Source organism: Salmo salar, unplaced genomic scaffold (genome assembly GCF_905237065.1).
Source record: "Salmo salar unplaced genomic scaffold, Ssal_v3.1, whole genome shotgun sequence".
In the NCBI taxonomy this organism is placed as follows: Eukaryota; Metazoa; Chordata; class Actinopteri; order Salmoniformes; family Salmonidae; genus Salmo; species Salmo salar.
Window position 1 is genome coordinate 42,501 of NW_025547452.1, and position 10,000 is coordinate 52,500.

The following is a 10,000-nucleotide window of genomic DNA, read 5'->3' on the forward strand; positions in this document are numbered from 1 at the left end:
CCAGGACCTCTATACCAGGCGGTGTCAGAGATGTATAATCACATGGTAAACTGGGGCAGAGCTCCCTGCCCTCCAGGACCTCTATACCAGGCGGTGTCAGAGATGTATGACCACATGGTACACTGGGGCAGAGCTCCCTGTCTTCCAGGACCTCTATACCAGGCGGTGTCAGAGATGTATGACCACATGGTACACTGGGGCAGAGTTCCCTGCCTTCCAGGACCTCTATACCAGGCGGTGTCAGAGATGTATTATCACATGGTAAACTGGGGCAGAGCTCCCTGCCCTCCAGGACCTCTATACCAGGTGGTGTCAGAGAGGTATAATCACATGGTAAACTGGGGCAGAGCTCCCTGCCCTCCAGGACCTCTATACCAGGCGGTGTCAGAGATGGTTAATCACATGGTAAACTGGGGCAGAGCTCCCTGCCCTCCAGGACCTCTATACCAGGCGGTGTCAGAGATGTATAATCACATGGTAAACTGGGGCAGAGCTCCCTGCCCTCCAGGACCTCTATACCAGGCGGTGTCAGAGATGTATAATCACATGGTAAACTGGGGCAGAGCTCCCTGCCCTCCAGGACCTCTATACCAGGCGGTGTCAGAGATGTATGACCACATGGTACACTGGGGCAGAGCTCCCTGTCTTCCAGGACCTCTATACCAGGCGGTGTCAGAGATGTATGACCACATGGTACACTGGGGCAGAGTTCCCTGCCTTCCAGGACCTCTATACCAGGCGGTGTCAGAGATGTATAAACACATGGTAAACTGTGGCAGAGCTCCCTGCCCTCCAGGACCTCTATACCAGGCGGTGTCAGAGATGTATGACCACATGGTAAACTGGGGCAGAGCTCCCTGCCCTCCAGGACCTCTATACCAGGTGGTGTCAGAGATGGTTAATCACATGGTAAACTGGGGCAGAGCTCCCTGCCCTCCAGCACCTCTATACCAGGCGGTGTCAGAGGAAGGCCCTAAAAATAGACTCCGGCCACCGTAGTCATGGCTGGTTCTCTCTGCTACAGCACGGCAACAGGACCCTGGACAGGCTTCTACCCCCAGGTCATAAAACTGCTAAACAGTTAGTTAGTAAACCAAACAGCGACCCAGACAATCTGCACTGACCCCTCTCATCACACATACTGCTGTTACTGTCTATTATCTATCCTTCACCCCTACCTACAGTATACTGCTGCTACTGTCTATTATCTATCCTTTACCCCTACCTACAGTATACTGCTGTTACTGTCTATTATCTATCCTTTACCCCTACCTACTGCTGTTACTGTCTATTATCTATCCTTTACCCCTACCTACAGTATACTGCTGTTACTGTCTATTATCTATCCTTTACCCCTACCTACTGCTGTTACTGTCTATAATCTATCCTTTACCCCTACCTACAGTATACTGCTGCTATTGTCTATTATCTATCCTTTACCCCTACCTACAGTATACTGCTGTTACTGTCTATTATCTATCCTTTACCCCTACCTACAGTATACTGCTGTTACTGTCTATTATCTATCCTTTACCCCTACCTACAGTATACTGCTGTTACTGTCTATTATCTATCCTTTACCCCTACCTACTGCTGTTACTGTCTATTATCTATTTTTTACCCCTACCTACAGTATACTGCTGTTACTGTCTATTATCTATCCTTTACCCCTACCTACTGCTGTTACTGTCTATCATCTATCCTTTACCCCTACCTACAGTATACTGCTGTTACTGTCTATTATCTATCCTGTACCCCTACCTACAGTATACTGCTGTTACTGTCTATTATCTATCCTGTACCCCTACCTACTGCTGTTACTGTCTATTATCTATCCTTTACCCCTACCTACAGTATACTGCTGTTACTGTCTATTATCTATCCTTTACCCCTACCTACTGTTGTTACTGGCTATTATCTATCCTTTACCCCTACCTACAGTATACTGCTGTTACTGTCTATTATCTATCCTTTACCCCTACCTACTGCTGTTACTGTCTATTATCTATCCTGTACCCCTACCTACTGCTGTTACTGTCTATTATCTATCCTTTACCCCTACCTACAGTATACTGCTGTTACTGTCTATTATCTGTCCTTTACCCCTACCTACAGTATACTGCTGTTACTGTCTATTATCTATCCCCCTACCTACAGTATACTGCTGTTACTGTCTATTATCTATCCTTTACCCCTACCTACAGTATACTGCTGTTACTGTCTATTATCTATCCTTTACCCCTACCTACAGTATACTGCTGTTACTGTCTATTATCTATCCTTTACCCCTACCTACAGTATACTGCTGTTACTGTCTATTATCTATCCCCCTACCTACAGTATACTGCTGTTACTGTCTATTATCTATCCCCCTACCTACAGTATACTGCTGTTACTGTCTATTATCTATCCTTTACCCCTACCTACAGTATACTGCTGTTACTGTCTATTATCTATCCTTTACCCCTACCTACAGTATACTGCTGTTACTGTCTATTATCTATCCTTTACCCCTACCTACAGTATACTGCTGTTACTGTCTATTATCTATCCTTTACCCCTACCTACAGTATACTGCTGTTACTGTCTATTATCTATCCTTTACCCCCTACCTACAGTATACTGCTGTTACTGTCTATTATCTATCCTGTACCCCTCTCATCACACATACTGCTGCTACTGTCTATTATCTATCCTTTACCCCTACCTACAGTATACTGCTGCTACTGTCTATTATCTATCCTTTACCCCTACCTACAGTATACTGCTGTTACTGTCTATTATCTATCCTTTACCCCTACCTACAGTATACTGCTGTTACTGTCTATTATCTATCCTTTACCCCTACCTACAGTATACTGCTGTTACTGTCTATTATCTATCCTTTACCCCTACCTACAGTATACTGCTGTTACTGTCTATTATCTATCCTTTACCCCTACCTACAGTATACTGCTGTTACTGTCTATTATCTATCCTTTACCCCTACCTACAGTATACTGCTGTTACTGTCTATTATCTATCCTTTACCCCTACCTACAGTATACTGCTGTTACTGTCTATTATCTATCCTTTACCCCTACCTACAGTATACTGCTGTTACTGTCTATTATCTATCCTTTACCCCTACCTACAGTATACTGCTGTTACTGTCTATTATCTATCCTTTACCCTACCTACAGTATACTGCTGCTACTGTCTATTATCTATCCTTTACCCCTACCTACAGTATACTGCTGCTACTGTCTATTATCTATCCTTTACCCCTACCTACAGTATACTGCTGTTACTGTCTATTATCTATCCTTTACCCCTACCTACAGTATACTGCTGTTACTGTCTATTATCTATCCTTTAGCCCTACCTACAGTATACTGCTGTTACTGTCTATTATCTATCCTTTACCCCTACCTACAGTATACTGCTGTTACTGTCTATTATCTATCCTTTACCCCTACCTACAGTATACTGCTGTTACTGTCTATTATCTATCCTTTACCCCTACCTACAGTATACTGTCTATTATCTATCCTTTACCCCTACCTACAGTATACTGCTGTTACTGTCTATTATCTATCCTTTACCCCTACCTACTGCTGTTACTGTCTATTATCTATCCTTTACCCCTACCTACAGTAAACTGCTGTTACTGTCTATTATCTATCCTTTACCCCTACCTACTGCTGTTACTGTCTATTATCTATCCTTTACCCCTACCTACTGCTGTTACTGTCTATTATCTATCCTTTACCCCTACCTACAGTATACTGCTGTTACTGTCTATTATCTATCCTTTAGCCCCTACCTACAGTATACTGCTGTTACTGTCTATTATCTATCCTTTACCCCTACCTACTGCTGTTACTGTCTATTATCTATCCTTTACCCCTACCTACTGCTGTTACTGTCTATTAACTATCCTTTACCCCTACCTACAGTATACTGTCTATTATCTATCCTTTACCCCTACCTACAGTATACTGCTGTTACTGTCTATTATCTATCCTTTACCCCTACCTACAGTATACTGCTGTTACTGTCTATTATCTATCCTGTACCCCTACCTACAGTATACTGCTGTTACTGTCTATTATCTATCCCCCTACCTACAGTATACTGCTGTTACTGTCTATTAACTATCCTTTACCCCTACCTACTGCTGATACTGTCTATCATCTATCCTTTACCCCTACCTACAGTATACTGCTGTTACTGTCTATTATCTATCATTTACCCCTACCTACTGCTGTTACTGTCTATTATCTATCCTTTACCCCTACCTACAGTATACTGCTGTTACTGTCTATTATCTATCCTTTACCCCTACCTACAGTATACTGCTGTTACTGTCTATTATCTATCCTTTACCCCTACCTACAGTATACTGCTGTTACTGTCTATTATCTATCCTTTACCCCTACCTACAGTATATGTCTATTATCTATCCTTTACCCCTACCTACAGTATACTGCTGTTACTGTCTATTATCTATCCTTTACCCCTACCTACAGTATACTGCTGTTACTGTCTATTATCTATCCTTTACCCCTACCTACTGCTGTTACTGGCTATTATCTATCCTTTACCCCTACCTACTGCTGTTACTGTCTATTATCTATCCTTTACCCCTACCTACAGTATACTGCTGTTACTGTCTATTATCTATCCTTTAGCCCTACCTACAGTAAACTGCTGTTACTGTCTATTATCTATCCTTTACCCCTACCTACTGCTGTTACTGTCTATTATCTATTTTTTACCCCTACCTACTGCTGTTACTGTCTATTATCTATCCTTTACCCCTACCTACTGCTGTTACTGTCTATCATCTATCCTTTACCCCTACCTACAGTATACTGCTGTTACTGTCTATTATCTATCCTGTACCCCTACCTACAGTAAACTGCTGTTACTGTCTATTATCTATCCTTTACCCCTACCTACAGTATACTGCTGTTACTGTCTATTATCTATCCTTTAGCCCTACCTACAGTAAACTGCTGTTACTGTCTATTATCTATCCTTTACCCCTACCTACAGTATACTGCTGTTACTGTCTATTATCTATCCTTTACCCCCTACCTACAGTATACTGCTGTTACTGTCTATTATCTATTTTTTACCCCTACCTACTGCTGTTACTGTCTATTATCTATCCTTTACCCCTACCTACTGCTGTTACTGTCTATTATCTATCCTTTACCCCTACCTACTGCTGTTACTGTCTATTATCTATCCTTTACCCCTACCTACAGTATACTGCTGTTACTGTCTATTATCTATCCTGTACCCCTACCTACAGTATACTGCTGTTACTGTCTATTATCTATCCTTTACCCCTACCTACTGCTGTTACTGTCTATTATCTATTTTTTACCCCTACCTACTGCTGTTACTGTCTATTATCTATCCTTTACCCCTACCTACTGCTGTTACTGTCTATCATCTATCCTTTACCCCTACCTACAGTATACTGCTGTTACTGTCTATTATCTATCCTGTACCCCTACCTACAGTATACTGCTGTTACTGTCTATTATCTATCCCCCTACCTACAGTAAACTGCTGTTACTGTCTATTATCTATCCTTTACCCCTACCTACAGTATACTGTCTATTATCTATCCTTTACCCCTACCTACAGTATACTGCTGTTACTGTCTATTATCTATCCTGTACCCCTACCTACAGTATACTGCTGTTACTGTCTATTATCTATCCTTTACCCCTACCTACAGTATACTGCTGTTACTGTCTATTATCTATCCTTTACCCCTACCTATAGTATACTGCTGTTACTGTCTATTATCTATCCTTTACCCCTACCTACAGTATACTGTCTATTATCTATCCTTTACCCCTACCTACAGTATACTGCTGTTACTGTCTATTATCTATTTTTTACCCCTACCTACTGTTGTTACTGGCTATTATCTATCCTTTACCCCTACCTACAGTATACTGCTGTTACTGTCTATTATCTATCCTTTACCCCTACCTACAGTATACTGCTGTTACTGTCTATTATCTATCCTTTACCCCTACCTACTGCTGTTACTGTCTATTATCTATCCTTTACCCCTACCTACAGTATACTGCTGTTACTGTCTATTATCTATCCTTTACCCCCTACCTACAGTATACTGCTGTTACTGTCTATTATCTATCCTTTACCCCTACCTACTGTTGTTACTGTCTATTATCTATCCTTTACCCCTACCTACAGTATACTGCTGTTACTGTCTATTATCTATCCTGTACCCCTACCTACAGTATACTGCTGTTACTGTCTATTATCTATCCTGTACCCCTACCTACAGTATACTGCTGTTACTGTCTATTATCTATCCTGTACCCCTACCTACTGCTGTTACTGTCTATTATCTATCCTTTACCCCTACCTACAGTATACTGCTGTTACTGTCTATTATCTATCCTTCACCCCTACCTACAGTATACTGCTGTTACTGTCTATTATCTATCCTTTACCCCTACCTACAGTATACTGCTGTTACTGTCTATTATCTATCCTTTACCCCTACCTACAGTATACTGCTGTTACTGTCTATTATCTATCCTTTACCCCCTACCTACAGTATACTGCTGTTACTGTCTATTATCTATCCTTTACCCCTACCTACAGTATACTGCTGTTACTGTCTATTATCTATCCTTTACCCCTACCTACAGTAAACTGCTGTTACTGTCTATTATCTATCATTTACCCCTACCTACTGCTGTTACTGTCTATTATCTATCCTTTACCCCTACCTACAGTATACTGCTGTTACTGTCTATTATCTATCCTTTACCCCTACCTACAGTATACTGCTGTTACTGTCTATTATCTATCCTTTACCCCTACCTACTGCTGTTACTGTCTATTATCTATCCCCCTACCTACAGTATACTGCTGTTACTGTCTATTATCTATCCTTTACCCCTACCTACTGCTGTTACTGTCTATTATCTATCCTTTACCCCTACCTACAGTATACTGCTGTTACTGTCTATTATCTATCCTTTAGCCCTACCTACAGTAAACTGCTGTTACTGTCTATTATCTATCCTTTACCCCTACCTACTGCTGTTACTGTCTATTATCTATTTTTTACCCCTACCTACTGCTGTTACTGTCTATTATCTATCCTTTACCCCTACCTACTGCTGTTACTGTCTATCATCTATCCTTTACCCCTACCTACAGTATACTGCTGTTACTGTCTATTATCTATCCTGTACCCCTACCTACAGTAAACTGCTGTTACTGTCTATTATCTATCCTTTACCCCTACCTACAGTAAACTGCTGTTACTGTCTATTATCTATCCTTTACCCCTACCTACTGCTGTTACTGTCTATTATCTATTTTTTACCCCTACCTACTGCTGTTACTGTCTATTATCTATCCTTTACCCCTACCTACTGCTGTTACTGTCTATCATCTATCCTTTACCCCTACCTACAGTATACTGCTGTTACTGTCTATTATCTATCCTGTACCCCTACCTACAGTATACTGCTGTTACTGTCTATTATCTATCCTTTACCCCTACCTACAGTATACTGCTGTTACTGTCTATTATCTATCCTTTACCCCTACCTACAGTATACTGCTGTTACTGTCTATTATCTATCCTTTACCCCTACCTACAGTATACTGCTGTTACTGTCTATTATCTATCCTTTACCCCTACCTACAGTATACTGCTGTTACTGTCTATTATCTATCCTTTACCCCTACCTACAGTATACTGCTGTTACTGTCTATTATCTATCCTTTACCCCTACCTACAGTATACTGCTGTTACTGTCTATTATCTATCCTTTACCCCTACCTACAGTATACTGTCTATTATCTATCCTTTACCCCTACCTACAGTATACTGCTGTTACTGTCTATTATCTATCCTTTACCCCTACCTACAGTATACTGTCTATTATCTATCCTGTACCCCTACATATATGCGACAGTTCAAAAGTTGGGGGTCACTTAGAAATGTCTGTGTTTTTTTTTAAGAAAAGCAAAACATTTTGTCTATTAAAATAACATTAAATTGATCAGAAATACAGTGTAGACATTGTTAATGTTGTAAATGACTATTGTAGCTGGAAACGGCTGATTTTTAATATGGAATATCTACAGAGGCGAACAGAGGCCCATTATCAGCAACCATCACTCCTGTGTTCCAATGGCACGTTGTGTTCGCTAATCCAAGTTTATCATTTTAAAAGGCTAATTGATCATTAGAAAACCCTTTTGCAATTATGTTAGAACAGCTGAAACACTGTTGTACTGATTAAAGAAGCAATAAAACTGACCTTCTTTAGACTAGTTGAGTATCTGGAGCAGCAGCATTTGTGGGTTCGATTACAGGCTCAAAATGGCCAGAAACAAATAACTTTCTTCTGAAACTCGTCAGTCTATTCTTGTTCTGAGAAATGAAGGCTATTCCATGCGAGAAATTACCAATAAACTGAAGATATCATACAACGCTGTGTACTAGTCCCTTCACAGAACAGCACAAACTGGCTCTAACCAGAACAGAAAGAGGAGTGGGAGGCCCCGGTGCACAACTGAGCAAGAGGACAAGTACATTAGAGTGTCTAGTTTGAGAAAACAGACGCCTCACAAGTCCTCAACTGGCAGCTTCATTAAATATTACCCACAAAACACCAGTCTCAATGTCAACAGTGAAGAGGCGACTCCGGGATTCTGACCTTCTAGGCAGAGTTGCAATAGAAAAAGCCATAACTCAGACTGGCCAATAAAAATAAAAGATTAAGATGGGCAAAAGAACACAGATGCTGGACAGAGGAAGATTGGGGGAAAAAAAGTGTTATGGACAGATGAATCTAAGTTTGAGGTGTTCGGATCACAAAGAAGAACATTCGTGAGACGCAGAACAAATTGAAAAGATGCTGGAGGAGTGTTTGACGCCATCTGTGAAGCATGGTGGAGGCAATGTGATGGTCTGGGGGTGTTTTGGTGGTGGTAAAGTGGGAGATTTGTACAGGGTGAAAGGGATCTTGAAGAAGGAAGGTTATCACTCCATTTTGCAACGCCATGCCATACCCTGTGGACGGCGCTTAAATTGGAGCCAATTTGCTCCTACAACAGGACAACGACCCAAAGCACAGCTCCAAACTATGCCAGAACTATTTAGGGAAGAAGCAGTCAGCTGGTATTCTGTCTATAATGGAGTGGCCAGCACAGTCACCGGATCTCAACCCTATTGAGCTGTTGTGGAAGCAGCTTGACCGTATGGTACGTAAGAAATGCCCATCAAGCCAATCCAACTTGTGGGAGGTGCTTCAGGAAGCATTGGGGTGAAATCTCTTTAGATTACCTCAACAAATTGACAACTAGAATGCCAAAGGGTCTGCAAAGGCTGTAAATCGTTGCAAATGGAGGATTCTTTGACAGAAAGCAAAGTTTGAAGGACACAATTATTATTTCAGTTAAAAAAATCATTATTTATAACCTTGTTAACGTCTTGTCTATATTTCCTATTCATTTTGCAACTCAGTTCATGTATGTTTTCATGGAAAACAAGGACATTTCTAAGTGACCCAAACTTTTGCACGGTCGTGTGTATATATATATATATGTATACCTTTATTTAACGAGGAAAGTCAGTTAAGAACAAAATTCTTATTTACAATGACGGTGTTACCGGGGGAACAGTGGGGTTTAACTGCCTTGTTCAGGAGGCAGAACGACAGATATTTTTACCTTGTCAGCTCGGGGGGATTCGATCCAGCAACCTTTTGGTTACTGGCCCAACGCTCTAACCACTAGGCTACCTGTCGCTAGGCTACCTGTGGCTAGGCTACCTGTGGCTAGGCTACCTGTGGCTAGGCTACCTGTCACCTGTCGCTAGGCTACCTGTCGCTAGGCTACCTGTCGCTAGGCTACCTGTCGCTAGGCTACCTGTCGCTAGGCTACCTGTCGCCCAACATATAGTAAAGTATACATACTCTATATAGTCAACATATAA

General features: G+C 41.3%; 1 pseudogene; it reads right to left on the reverse strand.

The window, feature by feature from the left end:
- The window catches only part of LOC123731865 (cGMP-specific 3',5'-cyclic phosphodiesterase-like), a 32,338-nt pseudogene that overhangs the window by 11,971 nt on the left and 10,367 nt on the right, over positions 1–10,000 (reverse strand).